Source organism: Leptodactylus fuscus, chromosome 11 (genome assembly GCF_031893055.1).
Source record: "Leptodactylus fuscus isolate aLepFus1 chromosome 11, aLepFus1.hap2, whole genome shotgun sequence".
NCBI lineage: Eukaryota > Metazoa > Chordata > Amphibia > Anura > Leptodactylidae > Leptodactylus > Leptodactylus fuscus.
Genome location: NC_134275.1, coordinates 38,758,307 through 38,777,262, shown reverse-complemented (window position 1 = coordinate 38,777,262; position 18,956 = coordinate 38,758,307). Strand labels below are relative to the sequence as shown.

Below are 18,956 nucleotides of genomic sequence, written 5' to 3'. Positions count from 1 at the left end.
AACCTGCAGACCAATTTACAGGGCAACACAGGCTGAACATCTTTGCAGACAACGCGCCCTAAGAAAAGAGAAGCTGACTGAAAAGCAGCTTCGCTTCCAGGCACGGGCAACCATCTCAACTTCTTCCTTAGCCGACTACTGGACAATGGGCTCTGGTCCAGCTTGCTCTTTCTTTCACCCCCGGGATGGTTTCTTAGCCCTGCGCAGACCTTGCGCCCAGCCCTTTTGAAAGAGGGCGGCTGCGGCCTGTGACTGGTTGCTGAACAACACCTGTGGGTATAAGGGCCGCCCCCAGCTCTTGCACTGCTCCTGTTGGAGTATGAAGTTCCCTTAAGAGAAGGCAAAAAGTGAAGAAAAAGGTCTAGCGTGAAGTAGTGCAAAGGGCTGCCAGCAGCCAGGCTGCAAAGTAGAAGAGGAGTAAGTGAGAAGCCTGTCTCTGCCTACAGCCACACCACCCTGAACACGCCCTTTCTCGTCTGATCTCGGAAGCTAAGCAGGGTGGGGCCTGGTTAGTACTTGGATGGGAGACCGCCTGGGAATACCAGGTGCTTTTCCTTTTCCTTTTGCTTTTCCTCACTTCCACCAGCAGGGGTCACTCTCCTCTATGCCATTTTTACATTCACTTTTTACACTGCACACTTGCTTCTTTTACATTCGCTTTCTCTCTTGCACTCTTTAGGCCTTGCAAAATCCTAGTATTCTCAGTCTTACCGCTATCACTCTTAGCACCCGCAGCGGGCGTGGTGGCCACCAGCGTTGTGGCTTTTTACTTTTAATAATAGCAGGCTTCATTTCCATAGTATCTGGGCCTCCCGCCGGGCTGGAAGCCATAGCTAGTAACCTGCAGACCAATTTACAGGGCAACACAGGCTGAACATCTTTGCAGACAACGCGCCCTAAGAAAAGAGAAGCTGACTGAAAAGCAGCTTCGCTTCCAGGCACGGGCAACCATCTCAACTTCTTCCTTAGCCGACTACTGGACAATGGGCTCTGGTCCAGCTTGCTCTTTCTTTCACCCCCGGGATGGTTTCTTAGCCCTGCGCAGACCTTGCGCCCAGCCCTTTTGAAAGAGGGCGGCTGCGGCCTGTGACTGGTTGCTGAACAACACCTGTGGGTATAAGGGCCGCCCCCCAGCTCTTGCACTGCTCCTGTTGGAGTATGAAGTTCCCTTAAGAGAAGGCAAAAAGTGAAGAAGAAGGTCTAGCGTGAAGTAGTGCAAAGAGCTGCCAGCAGCCAGGCTGCAAAGTAGAAGAGGAGTAAGTGAGAAGCCTGTCTCCGCCTACGGCCACACCACCCTGAACACGCCCGATCTCGTCTGATCTCGGAAGCTAAGCAGGGTCGGGCCTGGTTAGTACTTGGATGGGAGACCGCCTGGGAATACCAGGTGCTGTAGGCTTTTGCTTTTCCTCACTTCCACCAGCAGGGGTCACTCTCCTCTATGCCATTTTTACATTCACTTTTTACACTGCACACTTGCTTCTTTTACATTCGCTTTCTCTCTTGCACTCTTTAGGCCTTGCAAAATCCTAGTATTCTCAGTCTTACCGCTATCACTCTTAGCAGCCGCAGCGGGCGTGGTGGCCACCAGCGTTGTGGCTTTTTACTTTTAATAATAGCAGGCTTCATTTCCATAGTATCTGGGCCTCCCGCCGGGCTGGAAGCCATAGCTAGTAACCTGCAGACCAATTTACAGGGCAACACAGGCTGAACATCTTTGCAGACAACGTGCCCTAAGAAAAGAGAAGCTGACTGAAAAGCAGCTTCGCTTCCAGGCACGGGCAACCATCTCAACTTCTTCCTTAGCCGACTCCTGGACAATGGGCTCTGGTCCAGCTTGCTCTTTCTTTCACCCCCGGGATGGTTTCTTAGCCCTGCTCAGACCTTGCGCCCAGCCCTTTTGAAAGAGGGCGGCTGCGGCCTGTGACTGGTTGCTGAACAACACCTGTGGGTATAAGGGCCGCCCCCAGCTCTTGCACTGCTCCTGTTGGAGTATGAAGTTCCCTTAAGAGAAGGCAAAAAGTGAAGAAAAAGGTCTAGCGTGAAGTAGTGCAAAGAGCTGCCAGCAGCCAGGCTGCAAAGTAGAAGAGGAGTAAGTGAGAAGTTTGTCTCCGCCTACGGCCACACCACCCTGAACACGCCCGATCTCGTCTGATCTCGGAAGCTAAGCAGGGTCGGGCCTGGTTAGTACTTGGATGGGAGACCGCCTGGGAATACCAGGTGCTGTAGGCTTTTGCTTTTCCTCACTTCCACCAGCAGGGGTCACTCTCCTCTATGCCATTTTTACATTCACTTTTTACACTGCACACTTGCTTCTTTTACATTCGCTTTCTCTCTTGCACTCTTTAGGCCTTGCAAAATCCTAGTATTCTCAGTCTTACCGCTATCACTCTTAGCAGCCGCAGCGGGCGTGGTGGCCACCAGCGTTGTGGCTTTTTACTTTTAATAATAGCAGGCTTCATTTCCATAGTATCTGGGCCTCCCGCCGGGCTGGAAGCCATAGCTAGTAACCTGCAGACCAATTTACAGGGCAACACAGGCTGAACATCTTTGCAGACAACGTGCCCTAAGAAAAGAGAAGCTGACTGAAAAGCAGCTTCGCTTCCAGGCACGGGCAACCATCTCAACTTCTTCCTTAGCCGACTCCTGGACAATGGGCTCTGGTCCAGCTTGCTCTTTCTTTCACCCCCGGGATGGTTTCTTAGCCCTGCGCAGACCTTGCGCCCAGCCCTTTTGAAAGAGGGCGGCTGCGGCCTGTGACTGGTTGCTGAACAACACCTGTGGGTATAAGGGCCGCCCCCAGCTCTTGCACTGCTCCTGTTGGAGTATGAAGTTCCCTTAAGAGAAGGCAAAAAGTGAAGAAAAAGGTCTAGCGTGAAGTAGTGCAAAGGGCTGCCAGCAGCCAGGCTGCAAAGTAGAAGAGGAGTAAGTGAGAAGCCTGTCTCTGCCTACGGCCACACCACCCTGAACACGCCTGATCTCGTCTGATCTCGGAAGCTAAGCAGGGTCGGGCCTGGTTAGTACTTGGATGGGAGACCGCCTGGGAATACCAGGTGCTGTAGGCTTTTGCTTTTCCTCACTTCCACCAGCAGGGGTCACTCTCCTCTAAGCCATTTTTACATTCACTTTTTACACTGCACACTTGCTTCTTTTACATTCGCTTTCTCTCTTGCACTCTTTAGGCCTTGCAAAATCCTAGTATTCTCAGTCTTACCGCTATCACTCTTAGCAGCCGCAGCGGGCGTGGTGGCCACCAGCGTTGTGGCTTTTTACTTTTAATAATAGCAGGCTTCATTTCCATAGTATCTGGGCCTCCCGCCGGGCTGGAAGCCATAGCTAGTAACCTGCAGACCAATTTACAGGGCAACACAGGCTGAACATCTTTGCAGACAACGCGCCCTAAGAAAAGAGAAGCTGACTGAAAAGCAGCTTCGCTTCCAGGCACGGGCAACCATCTCAACTTCTTCCTTAGCCGACTACTGGACAATGGGCTCTGGTCCAGCTTGCTCTTTCTTTCACCCCCGGGATGGTTTCTTAGCCCTGCGCAGACCTTGCGCCCAGCCCTTTTGAAAGAGGGCGGCTGCGGCCTGTGACTGGTTGCTGAACAACACCTGTGGGTATAAGGGCCGCCCCCCAGCTCTTGCACTGCTCCTGTTGGAGTATGAAGTTCCCTTAAGAGAAGGCAAAAAGTGAAGAAGAAGGTCTAGCGTGAAGTAGTGCAAAGAGCTGCCAGCAGCCAGGCTGCAAAGTAGAAGAGGAGTAAGTGAGAAGCCTGTCTCTGCCTACGGCCACACCAGCCTGAACACGCCCGATCTCGTCTGATCTCGGAAGCTAAGCAGGGTCGGGCCTGGTTAGTACTTGCATGGGAGACCGCCTGGGAATACCAGGTGCTGTAGGCTTTTGCTTTTCCTCACTTCCACCAGCAGGGGTCACTCTCCTCTATGCCATTTTTACATTCACTTTTTACACTGCACACTTGCTTCTTTTACATTCGCTTTCTCTCTTGCACTCTTTAGGCCTTGCAAAATCCTAGTATTCTCAGTCTTACCGCTATCACTCTTAGCAGCCGCAGCGGGCGTGGTGGCCACCAGCGTTGTGGCTTTTTACTTTTAATAATAGCAGGATTCATTTCCATAGTATCTGGGCCTCCCGCCGGGCTGGAAGCCATAGCTAGTAACCTGCAGACCAATTTACAGGGCAACACAGGCTGAACATCTTTGCAGACAACGCGCCCTAAGAAAAGAGAAGCTGACTGAAAAGCAGCTTCGCTTCCAGGCACGGGCAACCATCTCAACTTCTTCCTTAGCCGACTCCTGGACAATGGGCTCTGGTCCAGCTTGCTCTTTCTTTCACCCCCGGGATGGTTTCTTAGCCCTGCGCAGACCTTGCGCCCAGCCCTTTTGAAAGAGGGCGGCTGCGGCCTGTGACTGGTTGCTGAACAACACCTGTGGGTATAAGGGCCGCCCCCAGCTCTTGCACTGCTCCTGTTGGAGTATGAAGTTCCCTTAAGAGAAGGCAAAAAGTGAAGAAAAAGGTCTAGCGTGAAGTAGTGCAAAGAGCTGCCAGCAGCCAGGCTGCAAAGTAGAAGAGGAGTAAGTGAGAAGCCTGTCTCTGCCTACGGCCACACCACCCTGAACACGCCTGATCTCAGGAAGCTAAGCAGGGTCGGGCCTGGTTAGTACTTGGATGGGAGACCGCCTGGGAATACCAGGTGCTGTAGGCTTTTGCTTTTCCTCACTTCCACCAGCAGGGGTCACTCTCCTCTATGCCATTTTTACATTCACTTTTTACACTGCACACTTGCTTCTTTTACATTCGCTTTCTCTCTTGCACTCTTTAGGCCTTGCAAAATCCTAGTATTCTCAGTCTTACCGCTATCACTCTTAGCAGCCGCAGCGGGCGTGGTGGCCACCAGCGTTGTGGCTTTTTTCTTTTAATAATAGCAGGCTTCATTTCCATAGTATCTGGGCCTCCCGCCGGGCTGGAAGCCATAGCTCGTAACCTGCAGACCAATTTACAGGGCAACACAGGCTGAACATCTTTGCAGACAACGCGCCCTAAGAAAAGAGAAGCTGACTGAAAAGCAGCTTCGCTTCCAGGCACGGGCAACCATCTCAACTTCTTCCTTAGCCGACTACTGGACAATGGGCTCTGGTCCAGCTTGCTCTTTCTTTCACCCCTGGGATGGTTTCTTAGCCCTGCGCAGACCTTGCGCCCAGCCCTTTTGAAAGAGGGCGGCTGCGGCCTGTGACTGGTTGCTGAACAACACCTGTGGGTATAAGGGCCGCCCCCAGCTCTTGCACTGCTCCTGTTGGAGTATGAAGTTCCCTTAAGAGAAGGCAAAAAGTGAAGAAAAAGGTCTAGCGTGAAGTAGTGCAAAGGGCTGCCAGCAGCCAGGCTGCAAAGTAGAAGAGGAGTAAGTGAGAAGCCTGTCTCTGCCTACAGCCACACCACCCTGAACACGCCCTTTCTTGTCTGATCTCGGAAGCTAAGCAGGGTCGGGCCTGGTTAGTACTTGGATGGGAGACCGCTTGGGAATACCAGGTGCTGTAGGCTTTTGCTTTTCCTCACTTCCACCAGCAGGGGTCACTCTCCTCTATGCCATTTTTACATTCACTTTTTACACTGCACACTTGCTTCTTTTACATTCGCTTTCTCTCTTGCACTCTTTAGGCCTTGCAAAATCCTAGTATTCTCAGTCTTACCGCTATCACTCTTAGCAGCCGCAGCGGGCGTGGTGGCCACCAGCGTTGTGGCTTTTTACTTTTACTAATAGCAGGCTTCATTTCCATAGTATCTGGGCCTCCCGCCGGGCTGGAAGCCATAGCTAGTAACCTGCAGACCAATTTACAGGGCAACACAGGCTGAACATCTTTGCAGACAACGCGCCCTAAGAAAAGAGAAGCTGACTGAAAAGCAGCTTCGCTTCCAGGCACGGGCAACCATCTCAACTTCTTCCTTAGCCGACTACTGGACAATGGGCTCTGGTCCAGCTTGCTCTTTCTTTCACCCCCGGGATGGTTTCTTAGCCCTGCGCAGACCTTGCGCCCAGCCCTTTTGAAAGAGGGCGGCTGCGGCCTGTGACTGGTTGCTGAACAACACCTGTGGGTATAAGGGCCGCCCCCCAGCTCTTGCACTGCTCCTGTTGGAGTATGAAGTTCCCTTAAGAGAAGGCAAAAAGTGAAGAAGAAGGTCTAGCGTGAAGTAGTGCAAAGGGCTGCCAGCAGCCAGGCTGCAAAGTAGAAGAGGAGTAAGTGAGAAGCCTGTCTCTGCCTACGGCCACACCACCCTGAACGCGTCTGATCTCGGAAGCTAAGCAGGGTCTGGCCTGGTTAGTACTTGGATGGGAGACCGCCTGGGAATACCAGGTGCTGTAGGCTTTTGCTTTTCCTCACTTCCACCAGCAGGGGTCACTCTCCTCTATGCCATTTTTACATTCACTTTTTACACTGCACACTTGCTTCTTTTACATTCGCTTTCTCTCTTGCACTCTTTAGGCCTTGCAAAATCCTAGTATTCTCAGTCTTACCGCTATCACTCTTAGCACCCGCAGCGGGCGTGGTGGCCACCAGCGTTGTGGCTTTTTACTTTTAATAATAGCAGGCTTCATTTCCATAGTATCTGGGCCTCCCGCCGGGCTGGAAGCCATAGCTAGTAACCTGCAGACCAATTTACAGGGCAACACAGGCTGAACATCTTTGCAGACAACGCGCCCTAAGAAAAGAGAAGCTGACTGAAAAGCAGCTTCGCTTCCAGGCACGGGCAACCATCTCAACTTCTTCCTTAGCCGACTACTGGACAATGGGCTCTGGTCCAGCTTGCTCTTTCTTTCACCCCCGGGATGGTTTCTTAGCCCTGCGCAGACCTTGCGCCCAGCCCTTTTGAAAGAGGGCGGCTGCGGCCTGTGACTGGTTGCTGAACAACACCTGTGGGTATAAGGGCCGCCCCCCAGCTCTTGCACTGCTCCTGTTGGAGTATGAAGTTCCCTTAAGAGAAGGCAAAAAGTGAAGAAGAAGGTCTAGCGTGAAGTAGTGCAAAGAGCTGCCAGCAGCCAGGCTGCAAAGTAGAAGAGGAGTAAGTGAGAAGCCTGTCTCCGCCTACGGCCACACCACCCTGAACACGCCCGATCTCGTCTGATCTCGGAAGCTAAGCAGGGTCGGGCCTGGTTAGTACTTGGATGGGAGACCGCCTGGGAATACCAGGTGCTGTAGGCTTTTGCTTTTCCTCACTTCCACCAGCAGGGGTCACTCTCCTCTATGCCATTTTTACATTCACTTTTTACACTGCACACTTGCTTCTTTTACATTCGCTTTCTCTCTTGCACTCTTTAGGCCTTGCAAAATCCTAGTATTCTCAGTCTTACCGCTATCACTCTTAGCAGCCGCAGCGGGCGTGGTGGCCACCAGCGTTGTGGCTTTTTACTTTTAATAATAGCAGGCTTCATTTCCATAGTATCTGGGCCTCCCGCCGGGCTGGAAGCCATAGCTAGTAACCTGCAGACCAATTTACAGGGCAACACAGGCTGAACATCTTTGCAGACAACGTGCCCTAAGAAAAGAGAAGCTGACTGAAAAGCAGCTTCGCTTCCAGGCACGGGCAACCATCTCAACTTCTTCCTTAGCCGACTCCTGGACAATGGGCTCTGGTCCAGCTTGCTCTTTCTTTCACCCCCGGGATGGTTTCTTAGCCCTGCTCAGACCTTGCGCCCAGCCCTTTTGAAAGAGGGCGGCTGCGGCCTGTGACTGGTTGCTGAACAACACCTGTGGGTATAAGGGCCGCCCCCAGCTCTTGCACTGCTCCTGTTGGAGTATGAAGTTCCCTTAAGAGAAGGCAAAAAGTGAAGAAAAAGGTCTAGCGTGAAGTAGTGCAAAGAGCTGCCAGCAGCCAGGCTGCAAAGTAGAAGAGGAGTAAGTGAGAAGTTTGTCTCCGCCTACGGCCACACCACCCTGAACACGCCCGATCTCGTCTGATCTCGGAAGCTAAGCAGGGTCGGGCCTGGTTAGTACTTGGATGGGAGACCGCCTGGGAATACCAGGTGCTGTAGGCTTTTGCTTTTCCTCACTTCCACCAGCAGGGGTCACTCTCCTCTATGCCATTTTTACATTCACTTTTTACACTGCACACTTGCTTCTTTTACATTCGCTTTCTCTCTTGCACTCTTTAGGCCTTGCAAAATCCTAGTATTCTCAGTCTTACCGCTATCACTCTTAGCAGCCGCAGCGGGCGTGGTGGCCACCAGCGTTGTGGCTTTTTACTTTTAATAATAGCAGGCTTCATTTCCATAGTATCTGGGCCTCCCGCCGGGCTGGAAGCCATAGCTAGTAACCTGCAGACCAATTTACAGGGCAACACAGGCTGAACATCTTTGCAGACAACGTGCCCTAAGAAAAGAGAAGCTGACTGAAAAGCAGCTTCGCTTCCAGGCACGGGCAACCATCTCAACTTCTTCCTTAGCCGACTCCTGGACAATGGGCTCTGGTCCAGCTTGCTCTTTCTTTCACCCCCGGGATGGTTTCTTAGCCCTGCGCAGACCTTGCGCCCAGCCCTTTTGAAAGAGGGCGGCTGCGGCCTGTGACTGGTTGCTGAACAACACCTGTGGGTATAAGGGCCGCCCCCAGCTCTTGCACTGCTCCTGTTGGAGTATGAAGTTCCCTTAAGAGAAGGCAAAAAGTGAAGAAAAAGGTCTAGCGTGAAGTAGTGCAAAGGGCTGCCAGCAGCCAGGCTGCAAAGTAGAAGAGGAGTAAGTGAGAAGCCTGTCTCTGCCTACGGCCACACCACCCTGAACACGCCTGATCTCGTCTGATCTCGGAAGCTAAGCAGGGTCGGGCCTGGTTAGTACTTGGATGGGAGACCGCCTGGGAATACCAGGTGCTGTAGGCTTTTGCTTTTCCTCACTTCCACCAGCAGGGGTCACTCTCCTCTAAGCCATTTTTACATTCACTTTTTACACTGCACACTTGCTTCTTTTACATTCGCTTTCTCTCTTGCACTCTTTAGGCCTTGCAAAATCCTAGTATTCTCAGTCTTACCGCTATCACTCTTAGCAGCCGCAGCGGGCGTGGTGGCCACCAGCGTTGTGGCTTTTTACTTTTAATAATAGCAGGCTTCATTTCCATAGTATCTGGGCCTCCCGCCGGGCTGGAAGCCATAGCTAGTAACCTGCAGACCAATTTACAGGGCAACACAGGCTGAACATCTTTGCAGACAACGCGCCCTAAGAAAAGAGAAGCTGACTGAAAAGCAGCTTCGCTTCCAGGCACGGGCAACCATCTCAACTTCTTCCTTAGCCGACTACTGGACAATGGGCTCTGGTCCAGCTTGCTCTTTCTTTCACCCCCGGGATGGTTTCTTAGCCCTGCGCAGACCTTGCGCCCAGCCCTTTTGAAAGAGGGCGGCTGCGGCCTGTGACTGGTTGCTGAACAACACCTGTGGGTATAAGGGCCGCCCCCCAGCTCTTGCACTGCTCCTGTTGGAGTATGAAGTTCCCTTAAGAGAAGGCAAAAAGTGAAGAAGAAGGTCTAGCGTGAAGTAGTGCAAAGAGCTGCCAGCAGCCAGGCTGCAAAGTAGAAGAGGAGTAAGTGAGAAGCCTGTCTCTGCCTACGGCCACACCAGCCTGAACACGCCCGATCTCGTCTGATCTCGGAAGCTAAGCAGGGTCGGGCCTGGTTAGTACTTGCATGGGAGACCGCCTGGGAATACCAGGTGCTGTAGGCTTTTGCTTTTCCTCACTTCCACCAGCAGGGGTCACTCTCCTCTATGCCATTTTTACATTCACTTTTTACACTGCACACTTGCTTCTTTTACATTCGCTTTCTCTCTTGCACTCTTTAGGCCTTGCAAAATCCTAGTATTCTCAGTCTTACCGCTATCACTCTTAGCAGCCGCAGCGGGCGTGGTGGCCACCAGCGTTGTGGCTTTTTACTTTTAATAATAGCAGGATTCATTTCCATAGTATCTGGGCCTCCCGCCGGGCTGGAAGCCATAGCTAGTAACCTGCAGACCAATTTACAGGGCAACACAGGCTGAACATCTTTGCAGACAACGCGCCCTAAGAAAAGAGAAGCTGACTGAAAAGCAGCTTCGCTTCCAGGCACGGGCAACCATCTCAACTTCTTCCTTAGCCGACTCCTGGACAATGGGCTCTGGTCCAGCTTGCTCTTTCTTTCACCCCCGGGATGGTTTCTTAGCCCTGCGCAGACCTTGCGCCCAGCCCTTTTGAAAGAGGGCGGCTGCGGCCTGTGACTGGTTGCTGAACAACACCTGTGGGTATAAGGGCCGCCCCCAGCTCTTGCACTGCTCCTGTTGGAGTATGAAGTTCCCTTAAGAGAAGGCAAAAAGTGAAGAAAAAGGTCTAGCGTGAAGTAGTGCAAAGAGCTGCCAGCAGCCAGGCTGCAAAGTAGAAGAGGAGTAAGTGAGAAGCCTGTCTCTGCCTACGGCCACACCACCCTGAACACGCCTGATCTCAGGAAGCTAAGCAGGGTCGGGCCTGGTTAGTACTTGGATGGGAGACCGCCTGGGAATACCAGGTGCTGTAGGCTTTTGCTTTTCCTCACTTCCACCAGCAGGGGTCACTCTCCTCTATGCCATTTTTACATTCACTTTTTACACTGCACACTTGCTTCTTTTACATTCGCTTTCTCTCTTGCACTCTTTAGGCCTTGCAAAATCCTAGTATTCTCAGTCTTACCGCTATCACTCTTAGCAGCCGCAGCGGGCGTGGTGGCCACCAGCGTTGTGGCTTTTTTCTTTTAATAATAGCAGGCTTCATTTCCATAGTATCTGGGCCTCCCGCCGGGCTGGAAGCCATAGCTCGTAACCTGCAGACCAATTTACAGGGCAACACAGGCTGAACATCTTTGCAGACAACGCGCCCTAAGAAAAGAGAAGCTGACTGAAAAGCAGCTTCGCTTCCAGGCACGGGCAACCATCTCAACTTCTTCCTTAGCCGACTACTGGACAATGGGCTCTGGTCCAGCTTGCTCTTTCTTTCACCCCTGGGATGGTTTCTTAGCCCTGCGCAGACCTTGCGCCCAGCCCTTTTGAAAGAGGGCGGCTGCGGCCTGTGACTGGTTGCTGAACAACACCTGTGGGTATAAGGGCCGCCCCCAGCTCTTGCACTGCTCCTGTTGGAGTATGAAGTTCCCTTAAGAGAAGGCAAAAAGTGAAGAAAAAGGTCTAGCGTGAAGTAGTGCAAAGGGCTGCCAGCAGCCAGGCTGCAAAGTAGAAGAGGAGTAAGTGAGAAGCCTGTCTCTGCCTACAGCCACACCACCCTGAACACGCCCTTTCTTGTCTGATCTCGGAAGCTAAGCAGGGTCGGGCCTGGTTAGTACTTGGATGGGAGACCGCTTGGGAATACCAGGTGCTGTAGGCTTTTGCTTTTCCTCACTTCCACCAGCAGGGGTCACTCTCCTCTATGCCATTTTTACATTCACTTTTTACACTGCACACTTGCTTCTTTTACATTCGCTTTCTCTCTTGCACTCTTTAGGCCTTGCAAAATCCTAGTATTCTCAGTCTTACCGCTATCACTCTTAGCAGCCGCAGCGGGCGTGGTGGCCACCAGCGTTGTGGCTTTTTACTTTTACTAATAGCAGGCTTCATTTCCATAGTATCTGGGCCTCCCGCCGGGCTGGAAGCCATAGCTAGTAACCTGCAGACCAATTTACAGGGCAACACAGGCTGAACATCTTTGCAGACAACGCGCCCTAAGAAAAGAGAAGCTGACTGAAAAGCAGCTTCGCTTCCAGGCACGGGCAACCATCTCAACTTCTTCCTTAGCCGACTACTGGACAATGGGCTCTGGTCCAGCTTGCTCTTTCTTTCACCCCCGGGATGGTTTCTTAGCCCTGCGCAGACCTTGCGCCCAGCCCTTTTGAAAGAGGGCGGCTGCGGCCTGTGACTGGTTGCTGAACAACACCTGTGGGTATAAGGGCCGCCCCCCAGCTCTTGCACTGCTCCTGTTGGAGTATGAAGTTCCCTTAAGAGAAGGCAAAAAGTGAAGAAGAAGGTCTAGCGTGAAGTAGTGCAAAGGGCTGCCAGCAGCCAGGCTGCAAAGTAGAAGAGGAGTAAGTGAGAAGCCTGTCTCTGCCTACGGCCACACCACCCTGAACGCGTCTGATCTCGGAAGCTAAGCAGGGTCTGGCCTGGTTAGTACTTGGATGGGAGACCGCCTGGGAATACCAGGTGCTGTAGGCTTTTGCTTTTCCTCACTTCCACCAGCAGGGGTCACTCTCCTCTATGCCATTTTTACATTCACTTTTTACACTGCACACTTGCTTCTTTTACATTCGCTTTCTCTCTTGCACTCTTTAGGCCTTGCAAAATCCTAGTATTCTCAGTCTTACCGCTATCACTCTTAGCACCCGCAGCGGGCGTGGTGGCCACCAGCGTTGTGGCTTTTTACTTTTAATAATAGCAGGCTTCATTTCCATAGTATCTGGGCCTCCCGCCGGGCTGGAAGCCATAGCTAGTAACCTGCAGACCAATTTACAGGGCAACACAGGCTGAACATCTTTGCAGACAACGCGCCCTAAGAAAAGAGAAGCTGACTGAAAAGCAGCTTCGCTTCCAGGCACGGGCAACCATCTCAACTTCTTCCTTAGCCGACTACTGGACAATGGGCTCTGGTCCAGCTTGCTCTTTCTTTCACCCCCGGGATGGTTTCTTAGCCCTGCGCAGACCTTGCGCCCAGCCCTTTTGAAAGAGGGCGGCTGCGGCCTGTGACTGGTTGCTGAACAACACCTGTGGGTATAAGGGCCGCCCCCCAGCTCTTGCACTGCTCCTGTTGGAGTATGAAGTTCCCTTAAGAGAAGGCAAAAAGTGAAGAAGAAGGTCTAGCGTGAAGTAGTGCAAAGAGCTGCCAGCAGCCAGGCTGCAAAGTAGAAGAGGAGTAAGTGAGAAGCCTGTCTCCGCCTACGGCCACACCACCCTGAACACGCCCGATCTCGTCTGATCTCGGAAGCTAAGCAGGGTCGGGCCTGGTTAGTACTTGGATGGGAGACCGCCTGGGAATACCAGGTGCTGTAGGCTTTTGCTTTTCCTCACTTCCACCAGCAGGGGTCACTCTCCTCTATGCCATTTTTACATTCACTTTTTACACTGCACACTTGCTTCTTTTACATTCGCTTTCTCTCTTGCACTCTTTAGGCCTTGCAAAATCCTAGTATTCTCAGTCTTACCGCTATCACTCTTAGCAGCCGCAGCGGGCGTGGTGGCCACCAGCGTTGTGGCTTTTTACTTTTAATAATAGCAGGCTTCATTTCCATAGTATCTGGGCCTCCCGCCGGGCTGGAAGCCATAGCTAGTAACCTGCAGACCAATTTACAGGGCAACACAGGCTGAACATCTTTGCAGACAACGTGCCCTAAGAAAAGAGAAGCTGACTGAAAAGCAGCTTCGCTTCCAGGCACGGGCAACCATCTCAACTTCTTCCTTAGCCGACTCCTGGACAATGGGCTCTGGTCCAGCTTGCTCTTTCTTTCACCCCCGGGATGGTTTCTTAGCCCTGCTCAGACCTTGCGCCCAGCCCTTTTGAAAGAGGGCGGCTGCGGCCTGTGACTGGTTGCTGAACAACACCTGTGGGTATAAGGGCCGCCCCCAGCTCTTGCACTGCTCCTGTTGGAGTATGAAGTTCCCTTAAGAGAAGGCAAAAAGTGAAGAAAAAGGTCTAGCGTGAAGTAGTGCAAAGAGCTGCCAGCAGCCAGGCTGCAAAGTAGAAGAGGAGTAAGTGAGAAGTTTGTCTCCGCCTACGGCCACACCACCCTGAACACGCCCGATCTCGTCTGATCTCGGAAGCTAAGCAGGGTCGGGCCTGGTTAGTACTTGGATGGGAGACCGCCTGGGAATACCAGGTGCTGTAGGCTTTTGCTTTTCCTCACTTCCACCAGCAGGGGTCACTCTCCTCTATGCCATTTTTACATTCACTTTTTACACTGCACACTTGCTTCTTTTACATTCGCTTTCTCTCTTGCACTCTTTAGGCCTTGCAAAATCCTAGTATTCTCAGTCTTACCGCTATCACTCTTAGCAGCCGCAGCGGGCGTGGTGGCCACCAGCGTTGTGGCTTTTTACTTTTAATAATAGCAGGCTTCATTTCCATAGTATCTGGGCCTCCCGCCGGGCTGGAAGCCATAGCTAGTAACCTGCAGACCAATTTACAGGGCAACACAGGCTGAACATCTTTGCAGACAACGTGCCCTAAGAAAAGAGAAGCTGACTGAAAAGCAGCTTCGCTTCCAGGCACGGGCAACCATCTCAACTTCTTCCTTAGCCGACTCCTGGACAATGGGCTCTGGTCCAGCTTGCTCTTTCTTTCACCCCCGGGATGGTTTCTTAGCCCTGCGCAGACCTTGCGCCCAGCCCTTTTGAAAGAGGGCGGCTGCGGCCTGTGACTGGTTGCTGAACAACACCTGTGGGTATAAGGGCCGCCCCCAGCTCTTGCACTGCTCCTGTTGGAGTATGAAGTTCCCTTAAGAGAAGGCAAAAAGTGAAGAAAAAGGTCTAGCGTGAAGTAGTGCAAAGGGCTGCCAGCAGCCAGGCTGCAAAGTAGAAGAGGAGTAAGTGAGAAGCCTGTCTCTGCCTACGGCCACACCACCCTGAACACGCCCGATCTCGTCTGATCTCGGAAGCTAAGCAGGGTCGGGCCTGGTTAGTACTTGGATGGGAGACCGCCTGGGAATACCAGGTGCTGTAGGCTTTTGCTTTTCCTCACTTCCACCAGCAGGGGTCACTCTCCTCTAAGCCATTTTTACATTCACTTTTTACACTGCACACTTGCTTCTTTTACATTCGCTTTCTCTCTTGCACTCTTTAGGCCTTGCAAAATCCTAGTATTCTCAGTCTTACCGCTATCACTCTTAGCAGCCGCAGCGGGCGTGGTGGCCACCAGCGTTGTGGCTTTTTACTTTTAATAATAGCAGGATTCATTTCCATAGTATCTGGGCCTCCCGCCGGGCTGGAAGCCATAGCTAGTAACCTGCAGACCAATTTACAGGGCAACACAGGCTGAACATCTTTGCAGACAACGCGCCCTAAGAAAAGAGAAGCTGACTGAAAAGCAGCTTCGCTTCCAGGCACGGGCAACCATCTCAACTTCTTCCTTAGCCGACTCCTGGACAATGGGCTCTGGTCCAGCTTGCTCTTTCTTTCACCCCCGGGATGGTTTCTTAGCCCTGCGCAGACCTTGCGCCCAGCCCTTTTGAAAGAGGGCGGCTGCGGCCTGTGACTGGTTGCTGAACAACACCTGTGGGTATAAGGGCCGCCCCCAGCTCTTGCACTGCTCCTGTTGGAGTATGAAGTTCCCTTAAGAGAAGGCAAAAAGTGAAGAAAAAGGTCTAGCGTGAAGTAGTGCAAAGAGCTGCCAGCAGCCAGGCTGCAAAGTAGAAGAGGAGTAAGTGAGAAGCCTGTCTCTGCCTACGGCCACACCACCCTGAACACGCCTGATCTCAGGAAGCTAAGCAGGGTCGGGCCTGGTTAGTACTTGGATGGGAGACCGCCTGGGAATACCAGGTGCTGTAGGCTTTTGCTTTTCCTCACTTCCACCAGCAGGGGTCACTCTCCTCTATGCCATTTTTACATTCACTTTTTACACTGCACACTTGCTTCTTTTACATTCGCTTTCTCTCTTGCACTCTTTAGGCCTTGCAAAATCCTAGTATTCTCAGTCTTACCGCTATCACTCTTAGCAGCCGCAGCGGGCGTGGTGGCCACCAGCGTTGTGGCTTTTTACTTTTACTAATAGCAGGCTTCATTTCCATAGTATCTGGGCCTCCCGCCGGGCTGGAAGCCATAGCTAGTAACCTGCAGACCAATTTACAGGGCAACACAGGCTGAACATCTTTGCAGACAACGCGCCCTAAGAAAAGAGAAGCTGACTGAAAAGCAGCTTCGCTTCCAGGCACGGGCAACCATCTCAACTTCTTCCTTAGCCGACTACTGGACAATGGGCTCTGGTCCAGCTTGCTCTTTCTTTCACCCCCGGGATGGTTTCTTAGCCCTGCGCAGACCTTGCGCCCAGCCCTTTTGAAAGAGGGCGGCTGCGGCCTGTGACTGGTTGCTGAACAACACCTGTGGGTATAAGGGCCGCCCCCCAGCTCTTGCACTGCTCCTGTTGGAGTATGAAGTTCCCTTAAGAGAAGGCAAAAAGTGAAGAAGAAGGTCTAGCGTGAAGTAGTGCAAAGGGCTGCCAGCAGCCAGGCTGCAAAGTAGAAGAGGAGTAAGTGAGAAGCCTGTCTCTGCCTACGGCCACACCACCCTGAACGCGTCTGATCTCGGAAGCTAAGCAGGGTCTGGCCTGGTTAGTACTTGGATGGGAGACCGCCTGGGAATACCAGGTGCTGTAGGCTTTTGCTTTTCCTCACTTCCACCAGCAGGGGTCACTCTCCTCTATGCCATTTTTACATTCACTTTTTACACTGCACACTTGCTTCTTTTACATTCGCTTTCTCTCTTGCACTCTTTAGGCCTTGCAAAATCCTAGTATTCTCAGTCTTACCGCTATCACTCTTAGCAGCCGCAGCGGGCGTGGTGGCCACCAGCGTTGTGGCTTTTTACTTTTAATAATAGCAGGCTTCATTTCCATAGTATCTGGGCCTCCCGCCGGGCTGGAAGCCATAGCTAGTAACCTGCAGACCAATTTACAGGGCAACACAGGTTGAACATCTTTGCAGACAACGTGCCCTAAGAAAAGAGAAGCTGACTGAAAAGCAGCTTCGCTTCCAGGCACGGGCAACCATCTCAACTTCTTCCTTAGCCGACTCCTGGACAATGGGCTCTGGTCCAGCTTGCTCTTTCTTTCACCCCCGGGATGGTTTCTTAGCCCTGCGCAGACCTTGCGCCCAGCCCTTTTGAAAGAGGGCGGCTGCGGCCTGTGACTGGTTGCTGAACAACACCTGTGGGTATAAGGGCCGCCCCCAGCTCTTGCACTGCTCCTGTTGGAGTATGAAGTTCCCTTAAAAGAAGGCAAAAAGTGAAGAAAAAGGTCTAGCGTGAAGTAGTGCAAAGGGCTGCCAGCAGCCAGGCTGCAAAGTAGAAGAGGAGTAAGTGAGAAGCCTGTCTCTGCCTACGGCCACACCACCCTGAAAACGCCTGATCTCGTCTGATCTCGGAAGCTAAGCAGGGTCGGGCCTGGTTAGTACTTGGATGGGAGACCGCCTGGGAATACCAGGTGCTGTAGGCTTTTGCTTTTCCTCACTTCCACCAGCAGGGGTCACTCTCCTCTATGCCATTTTTACATTCACTTTTTACACTGCACACTTGCTTCTTTTACATTCGCTTTCTCTCTTGCACTCTTTAGGCCTTGCAAAATCCTAGTATTCTCAGTCTTACCGCTATCACTCTTAGCAGCCGCAGCGGGCGTGGTGGCCACCAGCGTTGTGGCTTTTTACTTTTAATAATAGCAGGCTTCATTTCCATAGTATCTGGGCCTCCCGCCGGGCTGGAAGCCATAGCTAGTAACCTGCAGACCAATTTACAGGGCAACACAGGCTGAACATCTTTGCAGACAACGCGCCCTAATAAAAGAGAAGCTGACTGAAAAGCAGCTTCGCTTCCAGGCACGGGCAACCATCTCAACTTCTTCCTTAGCCGACTCCTGGACAATGGGCTCTGGTCCAGCTTGCTCTTTCTTTCACCCCCGGGATGGTTTCTTAGCCCTGCGCAGACCTTGCGCCCAGCCCTTTTGAAAGAGGGCGGCTGCGGCCTGTGACTGGTTGCTGAACAACACCTGTGGGTATAAGGGCCGCCCCCAGCTCTTGCACTGCTCCTGTTGGAGTATGAAGTTCCCTTAAGAGAAGGCAAAAAGTGAAGAAAAAGGTCTAGCGTGAAGTAGTGCAAAGGGCTGCCAGCAGCCAGGCTGCAAAGTAGAAGAGGAGTAAGTGAGAAGCCTGTCTCTGCCTACGGCCACACCACCCTGAACACGCCCGATCTCGTCTGATCTCGGAAGCTAAGCAGGGTCGGGCCTGGTTAGTACTTGGATGGGAGACCGCCTGGGAATACCAGGTGCTGTAGGCTTTTGCTTTTCCTCACTTCCACCAGCAGGGGTCACTCTCCTCTATGCCATTTTTACATTCACTTTTTACACTGCACACTTGCTTCTTTTACATTCGCTTTCTCTCTTGCACTCTTTAGGCCTTGCAAAATCCTAGTATTCTCAGTCTTACCGCTATCACTCTTAGCAGCCGCAGCGGGCGTGGTGGCCACCAGCGTTGTGGCTTTTTACTTTTAATAATAGCAGGCTTCATTTCCATAGTATCTGGGCCTCCCGCCGGGCTGGAAGCCATAGCTAGTAACCTGCAGACCAATTTACAGGGCAACACAGGCTGAACATCTTTGCAGACAACGCGCCCTAAGAAAAGAGAAGCTGACTGAAAAGCAGCTTCGCTTCCAGGCACGGGCAACCATCTCAACTTCTTCCTTAGCCGACTCCTGGACAATGGGCTCTGGTCCAGCTTGCTCTTTCTTTCACCCCCGGGATGGTTTCTTAGCCCTGCGCAGACCTTGCGCCCAGCCCTTTTGAAAGAGGGCGGCTGCGGCCTGTGACTGGTTGCTGAACAACACCTGTGGGTATAAGGGCCGCCCCCAGCTCTTGCACTGCTCCTGTTGGAGTATGAAGTTCCCTTAAGAGAAGGCAAAAAGTGAAGAAAAAGGTCTAGCGTGAAGTAGTGCAAAGAGCTGCCAGCAGCCAGGCTGCAAAGTAGAAGAGGAGTAAGTGAGAAGCCTGTCTCTGCCTACGGCCACACCACCCTGAACACGCCTGATCTCAGGAAGCTAAGCAGGGTCGGGCCTGGTTAGTACTTGGATGGGAGACCGCCTGGGAATACCAGGTGCTGTAGGCTTTTGCTTTTCCTCACTTCCACCAGCAGGGGTCACTCTCCTCTATGCCATTTTTACATTCACTTTTTACACTGCACACTTGCTTCTTTTACATTCGCTTTCTCTCTTGCACTCTTTAGGCCTTGCAA

General features: G+C 52.2%; 15 non-coding genes and 8 pseudogenes across 15 annotated transcripts; all 23 read left to right on the top strand.

Moving 5' to 3' along the window:
• The first annotated feature begins 438 nt into the window (after window positions 1-438).
• LOC142185755 (5S ribosomal RNA) lies at window positions 439-555 on the top strand (annotated as a pseudogene).
• A 722-nt stretch (window positions 556-1,277) lies between these two features.
• On the top strand, window positions 1,278-1,396 carry LOC142185834 (5S ribosomal RNA). The gene has a single exon (XR_012712004.1). It is a non-coding gene; the product is annotated as a 5S ribosomal RNA (ribosomal RNA).
• A 714-nt stretch (window positions 1,397-2,110) lies between these two features.
• LOC142185833 (5S ribosomal RNA) lies at window positions 2,111-2,229 on the top strand. The gene has a single exon (XR_012712003.1). It is a non-coding gene; the product is annotated as a 5S ribosomal RNA (ribosomal RNA).
• A 714-nt stretch (window positions 2,230-2,943) lies between these two features.
• Window positions 2,944-3,062, top strand: LOC142185663 (5S ribosomal RNA). Its single transcript, XR_012711884.1, has one exon. It is a non-coding gene; the product is annotated as a 5S ribosomal RNA (ribosomal RNA).
• Window positions 3,063-3,777: 715 nt separating this feature from the next.
• LOC142185706 (5S ribosomal RNA) lies at window positions 3,778-3,896 on the top strand. The gene has a single exon (XR_012711927.1). It is a non-coding gene; the product is annotated as a 5S ribosomal RNA (ribosomal RNA).
• A 714-nt stretch (window positions 3,897-4,610) lies between these two features.
• LOC142185746 (5S ribosomal RNA) lies at window positions 4,611-4,720 on the top strand (annotated as a pseudogene).
• A 714-nt stretch (window positions 4,721-5,434) lies between these two features.
• On the top strand, window positions 5,435-5,553 carry LOC142185717 (5S ribosomal RNA). The gene has a single exon (XR_012711936.1). It is a non-coding gene; the product is annotated as a 5S ribosomal RNA (ribosomal RNA).
• A 715-nt stretch (window positions 5,554-6,268) lies between these two features.
• Window positions 6,269-6,377, top strand: LOC142185754 (5S ribosomal RNA; annotated as a pseudogene).
• Window positions 6,378-7,092: 715 nt separating this feature from the next.
• LOC142185832 (5S ribosomal RNA) lies at window positions 7,093-7,211 on the top strand. Its single transcript, XR_012712002.1, has one exon. It is a non-coding gene; the product is annotated as a 5S ribosomal RNA (ribosomal RNA).
• Window positions 7,212-7,925: 714 nt separating this feature from the next.
• On the top strand, window positions 7,926-8,044 carry LOC142185831 (5S ribosomal RNA). Its single transcript, XR_012712001.1, has one exon. It is a non-coding gene; the product is annotated as a 5S ribosomal RNA (ribosomal RNA).
• A 714-nt stretch (window positions 8,045-8,758) lies between these two features.
• LOC142185662 (5S ribosomal RNA) lies at window positions 8,759-8,877 on the top strand. The gene has a single exon (XR_012711883.1). It is a non-coding gene; the product is annotated as a 5S ribosomal RNA (ribosomal RNA).
• A 715-nt stretch (window positions 8,878-9,592) lies between these two features.
• On the top strand, window positions 9,593-9,711 carry LOC142185705 (5S ribosomal RNA). Its single transcript, XR_012711926.1, has one exon. It is a non-coding gene; the product is annotated as a 5S ribosomal RNA (ribosomal RNA).
• Window positions 9,712-10,425: 714 nt separating this feature from the next.
• LOC142185745 (5S ribosomal RNA) lies at window positions 10,426-10,535 on the top strand (annotated as a pseudogene).
• A 714-nt stretch (window positions 10,536-11,249) lies between these two features.
• LOC142185716 (5S ribosomal RNA) lies at window positions 11,250-11,368 on the top strand. Its single transcript, XR_012711935.1, has one exon. It is a non-coding gene; the product is annotated as a 5S ribosomal RNA (ribosomal RNA).
• A 715-nt stretch (window positions 11,369-12,083) lies between these two features.
• Window positions 12,084-12,192, top strand: LOC142185753 (5S ribosomal RNA; annotated as a pseudogene).
• A 715-nt stretch (window positions 12,193-12,907) lies between these two features.
• On the top strand, window positions 12,908-13,026 carry LOC142185830 (5S ribosomal RNA). Its single transcript, XR_012712000.1, has one exon. It is a non-coding gene; the product is annotated as a 5S ribosomal RNA (ribosomal RNA).
• A 714-nt stretch (window positions 13,027-13,740) lies between these two features.
• On the top strand, window positions 13,741-13,859 carry LOC142185829 (5S ribosomal RNA). The gene has a single exon (XR_012711999.1). It is a non-coding gene; the product is annotated as a 5S ribosomal RNA (ribosomal RNA).
• A 714-nt stretch (window positions 13,860-14,573) lies between these two features.
• LOC142185828 (5S ribosomal RNA) lies at window positions 14,574-14,692 on the top strand. The gene has a single exon (XR_012711998.1). It is a non-coding gene; the product is annotated as a 5S ribosomal RNA (ribosomal RNA).
• A 714-nt stretch (window positions 14,693-15,406) lies between these two features.
• Window positions 15,407-15,516, top strand: LOC142185744 (5S ribosomal RNA; annotated as a pseudogene).
• A 715-nt stretch (window positions 15,517-16,231) lies between these two features.
• Window positions 16,232-16,340, top strand: LOC142185752 (5S ribosomal RNA; annotated as a pseudogene).
• A 714-nt stretch (window positions 16,341-17,054) lies between these two features.
• Window positions 17,055-17,173, top strand: LOC142185659 (5S ribosomal RNA). Its single transcript, XR_012711880.1, has one exon. It is a non-coding gene; the product is annotated as a 5S ribosomal RNA (ribosomal RNA).
• A 714-nt stretch (window positions 17,174-17,887) lies between these two features.
• Window positions 17,888-18,006, top strand: LOC142185827 (5S ribosomal RNA). The gene has a single exon (XR_012711997.1). It is a non-coding gene; the product is annotated as a 5S ribosomal RNA (ribosomal RNA).
• Window positions 18,007-18,720: 714 nt separating this feature from the next.
• Window positions 18,721-18,830, top strand: LOC142185742 (5S ribosomal RNA; annotated as a pseudogene).
• The last annotated feature ends 126 nt before the right edge of the window (window positions 18,831-18,956 follow it).